The following is a 12,444-nucleotide window of genomic DNA, read 5'->3' as shown; positions in this document are numbered from 1 at the left end:
ATATGCCTCACACTTCAGTGAGTTAAAGCTTTTCCAGCACTTGTACCGTTTAGCTTCTCATTGGCACTGCCATGCAGGATGAGGAATCCCGACAGCGCTGAAATACAACACCCTCCGTCCCCAGGGACTTTACATAAAATACGCAGACAGACCTATACATATATAGATACGCTAAACATAACTTCATCTGCATGTAAAATGAACCAGGTGTTCTTGAGGCAGTCCGAGGCTCGCTGGTGTTGCTGGGCCCAGTCACGGCTCTGGAATGCAGGGCTGAGAATGAGGCGAGTTTAAACCTCACTCCTGCTCCCACAGCCCGGAGCAGAAATGCGTTTGGGGAAGCAGGTATAGACAACCGTCCGTCCAGGTTGGCATCCTGCTCGGGCGCTGCCGTGGCACACGCTCTGTGGTTGTTCAAACTGCTGTGAAAACATTCTAGCTCACGTTGTTTATTGTCAATATTGAATTAAAGGGTGTGTGGAGGGTGTCGCATTGTGCCTGCTCATCAGTTCTTACTCCCATTCTGTGTCTTCGAAAACACCTCAAGTAATGAGGAGCCCCGTCTTCAGTTGGGCTTCTTTTGGTTTAAAACAAGAAAGAAAGTTTCCATCATACAGTTCTGGCAAGTTCCACTATTCTGCAACTTTTAGGTGCATCCCTGCTCCAATACACCTGAATCACATTAAGGGTTAATCACCAGGTTTTTACAGAACATGCTGACCTGCCAAGAATGGAATGTAGCCTTTTCATTCAAGTTTGTTGAAGGGATGCGTCTAAAAGTTGCAGAACAGTAGCTCTTAAGGACTGCCGTTGCATACCTCTGGTCTAGATAAAGTACTGGAGTGTTAGTCAAGTCAGGTCAAGTTGATTTTCATGGCATATTTAAGTAACAAAGCAGAGAAATGGTTTGTGGTGTTAATTTAACAAAGAATAAAGAGAAATCCTATAAACGCTAACATCTGATGCCATTCCATTCTTGCTTACATTTTGTGAAGAAGAAAGTTGCATTCTACATCTTTTGTTTTTGTTTTGTTTCCTTTGGTGGTTCTTGGTGTAGCACCACCACAGGCAAGGAAGGGAACAAGTTTCTCAAATAGTTTGGTTTGTGAAGCGAACCACACCAGCTGAAAATGTAACAAATGTTGCAATTTTGGTCCCCAATCAAACCAAGTCTAATGGACTGAAACTCTGGATAAATGACTATTTTTCACAATTTGCTCAACAATGAAATGTTTAACCTTTTTTAAATGACCATGCCAATAATGAAAACATAAGAAAAACTGGATAAATGAAAATATTTGGGCCTACAGTGCAAAAGCACAAAGTCTTACTAAGTATTTTTGGTCTAGTTTTAGGTGTGAAAACACATAGAGGCACACAGGACAAACAACCATACACAACACACACTCTTACCTAAGAAGAATTTAAAGAAACCAATAAGACACCAGTCATGTTTTTGGACTGTGGGAGAAAACCGGAGTACCCAGCGAAAACCTATGCATGTACAGGGAGAACATGCAAACATAGTGCAGAATTAAAAACCCCTCCACCTTATTTCTATAAAGCATTAGTGCTTCCAACTGCATCACAAAGGGAAAGGAAGATTAATGGCAATTAGAGATCAATATTATGTTTCTAAACTGAAAGTGAAACAAAAGATCACAAAAAACCCTCCTTCCTTGGAGATAGACAAATAAACCAAGCAGACACGAAATATGTCCATGTCACGCTTCATCATCAAAACATAACTGCTTCCTGTCGTGACATTTCCATAGCAGATTGGAGGGCGAGGCCCCCCGACACTGCAGTAATTTCCTCCATCTCATTTAAACCACCCCTTTGTTCACAGGGCGCCCTGATTTCAATATTCAAATGCAGGTCGGTGGGGCAGCGGAGCACTGAACCAGACGCCGACTGCGAGGCAATCAGTGCAGAGCTGAGAGTTGGTGGCCACGCCTCTGCTCTGTATCTCATCGGAGTCTGACATCAGCACGGATGGATGAGATACCAGGGGTCACGGCCTGAAGAGAGGACAGAGCCGCCACTTCCTGAAAACGTTTCAGCTGCCAGAAAAGGACTGACACACAGACATGCTGTGGTTTGCTGATGTCAAACTTTACGTTGCACAAAGCCACTCTAATGCAAAAAGAAGAGAAGACATTTGATTTCAAAAAAGCAACACAAACTAAAGTTTTTGGTAACATAAAACAAAAAAATCTGGAAAAATTAAAAGATTTGGGCCCACAGTGCAAAAATACATAATCTTTTTGGTTTAGTTTTTAGCGCAAATGTCATAGTACACTTGAAAGACAAAACTAACTTACAAGTAACTTTTCAGAAGAATATAGGAGCTGTTTTTAATTAAATAATTCTTTAACAGTGATGAAAAAGTACTAGATATGTTCTAAGTGAAATATTCTGTCACTGAAACTAGTAATTTTCCCATGAATATTAATGAATTATTGACTGAAAACAAGCTCATACTTCTTGCTGAAAAGTTACTTGTAAGTTTATTTTGTCTTATTTCTAGTATACAAAGATATTTGCACTAGAAACTGGACAAAAAATATGTGGTAAGATTTAGTATTTTTACACTGTACTGTCAGAGGGAATGACACATCTTCTGTCCCATCTGATATTGATGGAATAAATAGATTTATTTGGACCGGAGGCTCAGTCTAAAAGAATCCCCAATTTCCACTAAAACCTTCTCTCCATCCCATGTACACTGCGGTGATTCTCAGAGGATGGAGACCGGCACGTTTTAAACGCACAGCTGCGCCTACACAAAGCTGCACACACAGAGGCATCTTTTCTAAAAGCCAAAGACTCTTTTCCTGTCACAAGAAGATGCGCGCGGAGCGACGGGAATAAGGGGGCGAGAGGGATCGCTTTTCCACTGAGGCAACAGTGGGTGGATTGAGCGGGAGATGGGTGGCCTGTGTCACCCTGGCCCGTTCCCAGAGCAGAGGGACAGGAAGTGGCCAGGGGATCCTGGGAGGATACAAGCCATCCTCTGTTTGTCTGCATCTACACTATCTGGTGCTCCATTCAAATGGTCAAGAGATTGAGAGCTTGGAGGAATATTTCAGAGTGAATGGACTATGCATCCAGACTATTCAGCCGCCTTTATTATGCAGCGGTCATCTTTGGGGCGGAAACCGTCTCTAAATCTTTGTCAAACAGAGTGAAATTCAGAAACTCTCTGTTAACAAGGCCGCTGAGAAGTAGGGATGCACTGATTTACTTTTTTAACTTTAGAATACAGATACAGATATCTGAGGTTTAGTATCAGCCGATACCGGTTCAATACAGAAAAAACAGTGATGACTTTACGTAAAGCGTTTCTTTTTTTAAACACAAACAATGTATTTATTATTATTACTTTTTATTTCCTTTATTTAACCAGGTAAACCCTGTTGAGATCTAGATCTCATTTTCAAGAGGGACTTGGGCAGAAGTCTGCAATACACAGCAACCTGGTTACAAAATAAAATATTTGATAACTCTGCACAAGTACAGCACACTTAAATGCACCAACAGCTTCACAAACCTGGCCAAACGTGTAAAAAGAACACACCTTTAATTTGTTCAGTCAGCCAATTTCAAATAAATAATAAAGAAACTGAAACTGACAAAAGCAATAGGTTGACTACCTCAGCCAAACATGTAAAACTTAGGGGTGCACCGATAAATCAGTCTCAATTTCTTTAATTTTAGGAGATCAACTGATACATGTGAAGTAGATCTTATCTGGTTCTGCAAAACTCTAAAAATCAACAACTGTCCTCTTAGGCTCTGCAGTGAGAGAGGTTTGACTGACAGACTGACCCACGGTCATGTCTGCTTGTTTGCAGTTAACAATAGCCATCTTACTGTTGCCAACTCAGCAACCTTCTTGCTATATTTAGCAACATTTCAGACAAAAAAAAAAAAAAAAAATCAGCATTAGCCAAAATTGGAATCGTCACGATCTGGGATCTTTAAAGATTGGCCAGAAAACTGAAATTGGTGCACACCTAGTAAAAATATATTGCGAAAAACCTTCTTTTCAAATGGTTCAGAAAGTGCAATTAAGAATTCTAAATATATTGTTAAATATATAATTAAATGTGCATTGATCTGGATCGGGCACATTGTGACCAATACCTGATCTAGAAGCTTTTTTCAATATCAAAGCCAATACAGATATTAATATCAGATTGGAGCATCACTACTGAAAAGTAGAGCAAAGAGCTCACGAAGCAACAAAGAAGTAAAAAAGAGCCTAACTAGGCGACTGGGGCTTCAATTTCAAACAGAGAAACAGAGCAACAGGACGGGAGCGATGTGAGAACAGGTGGCAGCAGCATTCCCATGCTCAACCATATGCCCGCGTACCAAGCCGGACACTAATTAGCACCAAATCTGGGCCAGAGCGACAGACGTTTCGTGTCTGCAACATAAAAAATTCAAAAGCCTGAGTCAGCAGGGCGCAATCGCAAATCTCATGTCCCATTTTTGGATACATGATCCGTTACTGACATTCCCCCGTTCAGAGTGCCTTTACACCGAGTCAGCAGGGAAATGAAGGAGATCGGTGCTGGAATCACACCGCGGCTTTCTTTTGAGCTCTGAAACCAAACCAGGATCATGTATTTTTAGTAAAACAAAAGGCAAGCTCCAATTTCTACAGCTGCTGCTACAGTAAAGACCCATTCACATTTCCTGTAATTTGTAAGCTGCTGTTTTTGTTTCTGTTCCAGTGGATTATATTTACAGTTATCGTAAAAAGAAAGAGCCCGCATATTTAGATTCCTAACGTCTTTTTTATTAGGGCGTAATAATCTGGTGTCCACCACAGACAAACAAGCATTCAAAAATACAACAGAATCCAAACAGCCCTTATTTACTAAGCAAAGACAAAGACAAAACTGAAGACCAAGCGTGACAGGCTAACTACAGTGGCCTGTTGAATCGCCGTTAGCAACAATAACCAGATGTACAAGTTTTCTGTTTGACTTTTCCAGTCTCATATTATTGTTGAAAACTCGTCGACTCATTTTAAAACCCGCCTTCACTGCATAGATGACCCAATTCAGGCCAAACTTTACAGTGCCTTGCCAAAGCATTCATCACACTAAACCCGAAATAGCTGACTTTGCCAGAACATCGTGTGGAAACCCGTTCTAGTTTTTACAAAAGGATGAAACTAAACAAGTTTAGACTGCAAAAACACACAAAATTGGACCAAGTATTCTTATTTAGTTTCTAGTGTAAATATCTTAGCACATTTAAAATAAGACAAAACTATCTTACAAGTAACACGAGAAAGATATCTTACTAGGGAAGTAATCTATCATTGGAAATAGAACTTTTTTCCATCATCATTAAGGAATTATTGACATAAAACAATAAATATATTGATGAAATGTTCATTGTAAGCTATTTCTGTTTTATTTAACGTGTATTAAAATATTTGTACTGGAAACTGGACTAAAAATAACTGGTAAGATTTTGTGTTTTTGCAGGGTAGTTGTGTTAAATTAGAAACTCAGTGTGTTTTACTGGAGCTTTCTGGGATGAATCAACACATCGTTCTACATAACTGTAAAATGGAACAAAAATAAGCATTTTTTTATTTCATAAAACTGAAATCTGAGATGTCTGTTGGTAGGCAGACTAGGCAAAGACAACATTAAGCAGAGAAGTAGCCAAAAACTACTGTCAGCTCCATGTTAACTCTGGAGGAGCTGCAAAGATTGATTGCTCATGTGAAAGGACCTGGCAGGACAACAATTAGTGGTGCGATATTGTCGATACTTTTATTACTTATTTTGTAGTGTGAAGTGTTGGATGTGGCTTGATGAAGTGATATTACTCAGAAAACATTAACAATAGATGTGAGAACAATTGAGTCATTTATTATCAACCAATGAAATGCTGATGTGGAGTGAGTCTATCAGTGTCCTTTTATCTGAGACTTTAGATACAATTCAATACTTATATTGGACCGATTTGTCCATATTGGATCCGGACAAACACATATTTTATAATACCTGCACAGTCATATCTTACTGTGTAAATTTGCTGTTTTTATTTTTAGATTTTTTTTACTTTTCCGTTAATATGCATGCTCTCACTTACCTCAACTTGCTACTGTGAGATTTGAATTTCCCCACTAGGGAAGATAAAGTATATTATTCTATTTTATTTAATTAGCTGCTACTTATTCTCCTAAATCTACTGGGTGCAGAAAGGCCATCCTTTTTGTCCTCATTTAATATATAATGATGATAAATCTGTATTTTTCCACACTTCATGTTAAATTGAAATAACTGTAGAAGACTAAATCATTTCTAAAACCCTGCAATTGAAGAGCGTGCAATATCTTTTTACCATGAGTGTATTCTTTATGATATCATAAAAATTTAAATTACATCTTCACAGCTCAGTGTCAGTGCATCTGCACTGGTCCTAAAGGGAAATGGGACACCCGCAAAATTAAATGAAGTCATCAAGCTGCAAGCTTGACTGCAGTCTCTTTGACTTCCCTGCACACTTTTGCTTCATTGCGGTTAAAAGCAGCTTATTGAATTTGACTCAAAAGATTCCCTTTATCCATGCAATCTAGAGTTGTGGAGCACCCTGAATCCTTCCTTTGCAATCCCTGAGAAAAGCCGTTCAAAGGTAGTTTTAAAAAAGTGGAAGTGACCTGTCCTAAAGCCGATATCGATGCTCCTGGAGCAGCAAGCTCAGAAGCCCCCCCCCCCCCAAAAAAAAAAAACAAACAGTTCATTGATGCCAGGCTCAGTGTATCAGCTTGACACACACAGAAACCTCCTGTATTAGCGAACAAAGGCGCCTGTGCCTGGCCATGCTGCCAATTAGCAGGAATTTGAACCTCAAGAGGCACTTTCCAGCAATCTCATTGGAGCTGACACAAACATCTTTGGCTTTCTCTGGGACGCATTCATGGGATTCCAGGGAGCATTAGGTCCCCTCTGCGGAGTCGAAGTCTGACAGTTGAGGAAATGCAACGGACCTTTTCAAGCTGCTTCTCGCTCAGCATCAGCTGGCTGCACCACTAACACTGCAGGAAGGTCCTTAAACTGGCATCAATTAGCAATTTAGAAAAAAAAACAACATAGCAGCAGTGAGAAATAATTAGGGATGGTCTGTTGAGTCAGTGTTTGCAGAAGCATCCGTTTCTGTAATGCTAAAAACAAGGGAAATCAGTGTTTTTTTGTGTCATTTTTTTTATTGCTTGCATAACATTTTAATTCTTTGAGGAAAATATCTAAAAAACGAAAACAAAATAGAGCAAAAATCCCTTCTGGCAGAATCTGGAGGATTAGTCATATGCACTCCTGATGATCATGAGTATTAGCATTTTTATTTCCATGAAGAGTCATCTAATGGCGCTTCATCACAAGTCTCTGGAAAAACGGTTTCAGATTTCAGAACGGATTACAGTGCGAGGGAAAAAAACAAGCTGGGGGTTTATGTGCAATATTTAGGTTTAAGGCAGATCAAAAAGCTGTGGCAACACGCTGATATAGTGGCACAGCAGGCTTTGAGTGTGTGTGTGTATGTGTGTATGCCAGGCGTTATATTTCAATGTCAGGATGGCAAAAATGCAGACAGTTTGACGTCGTCCATGAACAGGGAGGCCACTACTTAAGAGTCTGAGAGGAACAACTTGTCTAGACGCTGAACCCGTTTGAATTATCTTCAGTAATGAAGGCAGATCCTGGATCAGTGGTCTGGCATCGATTCAGGCCTGATGTGTATACTGTAAGCAGGAGGAGGAATTGACTGAATTATTATTCAAGATCAGGCAAAAATGCTGTGGTCCGGTTGGTTTGAGGCTCTCTCTGGCACATTCAGTCTTTTCTATTATTAGTTTCACCACAGACAGTCAATATTTGGACATTTGAGCCATGCTGAGTGGGAGACGCTAATCCTGAAGCGTGTCGGTTAAAGTGTGTGGGGTTGTGGGAACGGAAACCATGGCTTGAACAGTCAGCATCTCCAGAGGCCGTCCTAACCTTGAGGTAAAGGTGGGCCGCCGCACGGGCCCCTGAAAATACGTCAGATCGAGTTAATCTAAACTACAGTCACACTCGATCGCACGAGCTCTGTCAAACTTGAGGCCTGGGGGCCAAATCCAGCCCACCATAGCTTTTTATGTGGCCCTCTAAACTCTATAAACTCTAGAAGGACGCATAAATAGAACCTTCAAGTTAAAAGTTGTCATAAAATATAATATTATCAATCAATTCAAAGCATTTTTGTCTGTATACTGCAGAATTACATCAGTGCCTCCAGTCTTTTTGCTTTTTTTTTTCTCGCTAATGCATAATTGTGAGTTCATTACAAATTTTCTGCAAAATTAGTAAAAAACATTTTTAAATATTTCTAAAGCAGGAGCAGAATTTTGATTGAAAAAAGAAATCACAAAAAACAATCGCACAAACAATCACAAAATCCTGGAGGGTGTGATAAATGTCAAAAGATGTTCAATATTTAATGTTATGAATTTGCTGAATGCAGAGGCAGCTATTCATTAATATTTCAACAGTTTCTTAATGGGTTTTATCAATACATTCCAGCAAAACTGGCCCTTGATAACATTCATTATCTTTATATGGCTCAAAATGAAAATTTGTTTGATACTCCTGTTTTAAAAAAGGACTAGTGAATATATGTCAGCAGAAGAAACACATATTTTAGAAATCTCCCTATATGTCATTTTTTAAATTTTATCTTATTCTGTTTGCTCCTTAAGAATTAGATTAATAAGATCTAAAAATATATGATATAAAACAAAACTAAACTTACACAACAGCATAGAATTGTCTTTATTCAACCCCATTACGATCTCAACCCTGAACATTTTCATACCTTATTTTTTTTACAGTTTATAAAAAATAATTTAGTGACTGCTTACAAATATAGAAAACTGATTCTGATCAAAGTTCTTCTGTTAAACAAAATGTTTGATGAAAAATGACCAGTGAATTTTCAGGCGTTGCTGAAATTCAGGTTTTAAAACAGCAAAAATGTGAGATTTAGGCCATTCTAGCATTTAAATACATGCATGTTAGGGAGAAATCTGACTAATACATATCACTTCTTTTTGAAATACACTTTTTAATCATATTTAAGGAGCCCCAGCAGTGCGTATTATGGGTTTGAAAATACAGTTATATTTTTATAATGACCAATAATTCTAGAAAAATTCTGCTTGAGATGAAAAAATCTGATTGATCAATTTTCAGTGAATGACTAAACGAAGCACAGTTGACAAGGAAGACAAAAGCTACAAGCTTAAAGGAAAAACACAAAGCCTCTATGCTTTCCTCCATTCAGCCTTCCTGTTATCTGCTGAACAGCTCTCTCTGTCTCTCTCTCTCTCTTACAGCCTAAATGAACAGCAGACACACCCGTCACAGAAAATTACAGTTTCCTTTTAAATAGATCCTGCTGACTTCATGTTAAAACACCTGAAACTGAAAATAGCTAGCTTTGAGTCTTCTTTCCTCAGTCACAGCATCAACACAGTTTTGTTAGTTTGATTTAATAACCCTTCACATGATACAATAACAGATCAATAAAATAAAAAAAAAATCGCTTTTTTTAGTTTAGTTTTTAGTTTGATTGGCAGGTTACTTATCAAAGTCGTTTTAAAAGGAATATAGCAGAATTACTTCTTGGTGCGTCTCTTATTTAATTTCACAATTACAACAGACATGTTTCTGTTTAGAAGCTCAAACTGGAAATTGACTCCAATTTATTTAATGCACTGTAAGGTCCAAAACATATTTGTAAGACCTGCTATTTCAAAAATTAACAACTACTGAATTTCACATATCACATAAACAAATGAAGTGAAATTAAGAACTGTACAATTTTAGCTTTGGGGGGTCTGAAATGTGAGGTTTCTTCATAGAAAATTTAATTTAGGTAAGTTTTTCCATTCTGGTAAACCAAAACTTTACTTACATAAACTTCAAGAAAAATAATAGTTGATGCCTTAAAAAAATAATGCACACAACATATGAAATTCAGATGGTAAACTATAGGAATAAACTCTAGTTGGAATAGTGAAATGCTGTTACTTCCAAGGAAATGACAACAGCTGTTGTCATGTTTCATATATTTCCAGAAACTACTTTTATTCACAGCTTCAGATGAAATGTAAAAACTGTTTATGAAACACATGGCTAGAAAAAAAAACATTTTGAAAAGAGTGTATTTGTTAAACAAACCTGTGAAATAGCAACAACAAGTACAAGTCAAGGTTAAATAAGACCAGTGAAAAATGAAACTAAGAATGGATTCCACACCTGTCCTCTAATTTAGGTCCAACTAAATCCGCCTCTGAAATTGCCAAATTAATTAAGTTCTCCATATTATTCTCTTATAGTTTTCATATTGGAATACTGTTCTAGTCTGTGAATGAAGTTTTATTAAAGTTAATTAATTGTCGCCGCTGCTGGAATCCAGTAAGGTGTGGTGTGATTGCCTCATAATGTGCAGCATGGAGGTATGAAAAGTATGCAACGTATTTCCTAAGGACCAGAAATGATGGAGCAGCTGGCATTGCTTCAACAACTGACTGTTAGAACAAGGAAAACACCGCAACAGTGTGCAGATAAGATAAGATTCATGACACAAAGCTGGTACTGATGCATCTGAGATCTCATTCATTTTTCATGAACTTCTGTCTGAAGTCTGTGAAAAAAGAAAAACAAGTTTTTGCTACTCACCCTGGAGATTTAGTCTCTTCTCTCTTCTGGAGGTACAAATTTGTGTCGTCAAAACATCAATGATCTGTTCAGCGACACTTCGAGCTCACAGATCCAGAAATAACAAATAATTATAATAAAAAAATCAGCGGACTGAAGCGGAGCGAGGAGGTGCCAAAATGAAGCCAGGCTCACTGAGGAGCGATGAGGAATCCCGGTGAAGAGGAGCGGCGGCGGCCCGGTGAGGTCATGATGGGGAAACCCTCCGGAGCTGAGGAGACATTTTTTTTTTATTTTGATTTTTTATTTCTAACTTAAACAGACAGAAAACAAGAGGGTGGACAAGCGTGGCCCACAGAGATCCGTGGAAAAAGCCGAGCAACGCTGTGATCCTCTGCAGCAACAACACAGAAACAAACCGGGATCAAAACACTGGGATGTGCAGGGGCGGGGCTAGGGGCGGGGCCTGGTGTGGATTCTCAGGCTCTGATTGGTCAGAGAGGAATTACGCGCAGGTTTTCTGTGATTTGGCTGAATGGTGTCTCTGATGAGCGCCTCCTAACCTGAGGCTGCAGGTCCCAACCTGCGCCTGATGTCAGACCGTGATTCACCCAGTGTCTGCATTTTCAAGACTAAACACAACAATTACCATTGAATTATTTATAAAAGAAATTCTAAAGCCATTCTTCAATTCCGTGTCATCTACCGGAAAGCAAAAAATAAAGACTGGTATGGACTAAAAAGTCTCACAATTACCGAAAAATGACATTTATTATCTTTGCTTTGTTCAAAAGGAATTATTTAGAACAAGACTGCCCTCTACTGTTCAAATGGGAGAACGCATCATCTGAATGGAATAAACGGATAAAACCTTTAAACAATCACAGATTGTTAGCGCCAAATATTTATGTGGATAGTAATAGACGTAAATTTGTCAAAATGTATAAAACATTTTTGTGGATTTTTAAAACTGCTATGTATCAATATTCTTATTACTCCAAAGTGTGTACGTTTTAAACAAACAAAATAAAATCCATTTGATCATATATTCTGTATGCTTTCATAATGTCAGGATTTGGGAGTGATTGTATTGTTTGTCCTGTTTTCTTCTTTAAAAGAAGTAATTTTCAGTAAATTTTGAACAAATGTGTATTGGAACTGATACTAAGCTTTGTGACTTCACACATTGTTTATTCTACTTTGCCTATCCTGTATCACAGCTATTGTCAAACTCTGAGTTTGACATTTATAACTTAGAGTTAACTGATTTCTTGAAAATCTATTTAAAAAGAAATAAAATTCTATAAACTGCTGCAGCAATGTTTCGGTTTTCCTAGATGTGATGTTTCCATGTTTTTCATGCATGATTCTCTTAGGTGAAGAAATATCAGCCATCAAAAATCCCCTTATCACTTGTTGTTTGTTATTCTTTAATGAGTTTTAAAAATTGAGCAGACATTACACTTTTCCTGACTACTTGTTTTATATCCAAACACAGGCACATCCTGGACACCCAGACTTTGGATTCCAGCTCAGATCTGCAAATGTGTCAGAATGAGAAGCAATCAGACAGCATTATACACAAAAAGACAAAACCCCTGCATAATCCACATCCATGGGGGAACTCATTTACAAACAGCTATTCACAGCCACAGCAGTAATTTTAGAGACAATCATCTTCAGACGTTGGATACGAAGCATCGCTGAGAGG

At 38.3% G+C, this 12,444-nt stretch overlaps 1 protein-coding gene across 4 annotated transcripts in view; it reads right to left on the bottom strand.

Moving 5' to 3' along the window:
- Positions 1-11,153, bottom strand: part of LOC102227197 (proto-oncogene tyrosine-protein kinase Src) — a 39,334-nt gene extending 28,181 nt beyond the window's left edge. For all 4 annotated transcript variants that reach the window (XM_023338642.1, XM_023338651.1, XM_023338645.1 and 1 more), the window contains exon 1: positions 10,755-11,153. The gene's annotated coding sequence lies outside the window, so the exon portion shown is untranslated. The remainder of the gene's footprint in view (positions 1-10,754) is intronic.
- Between the last annotated feature and the right edge of the window lie 1,291 nt (positions 11,154-12,444).

The sequence above is a fragment of the Xiphophorus maculatus genome, chromosome 1, assembly GCF_002775205.1.
Source record: "Xiphophorus maculatus strain JP 163 A chromosome 1, X_maculatus-5.0-male, whole genome shotgun sequence".
NCBI lineage: Eukaryota > Metazoa > Chordata > Actinopteri > Cyprinodontiformes > Poeciliidae > Xiphophorus > Xiphophorus maculatus.
This window is presented reverse-complemented; position numbering and strand designations above follow the sequence as displayed.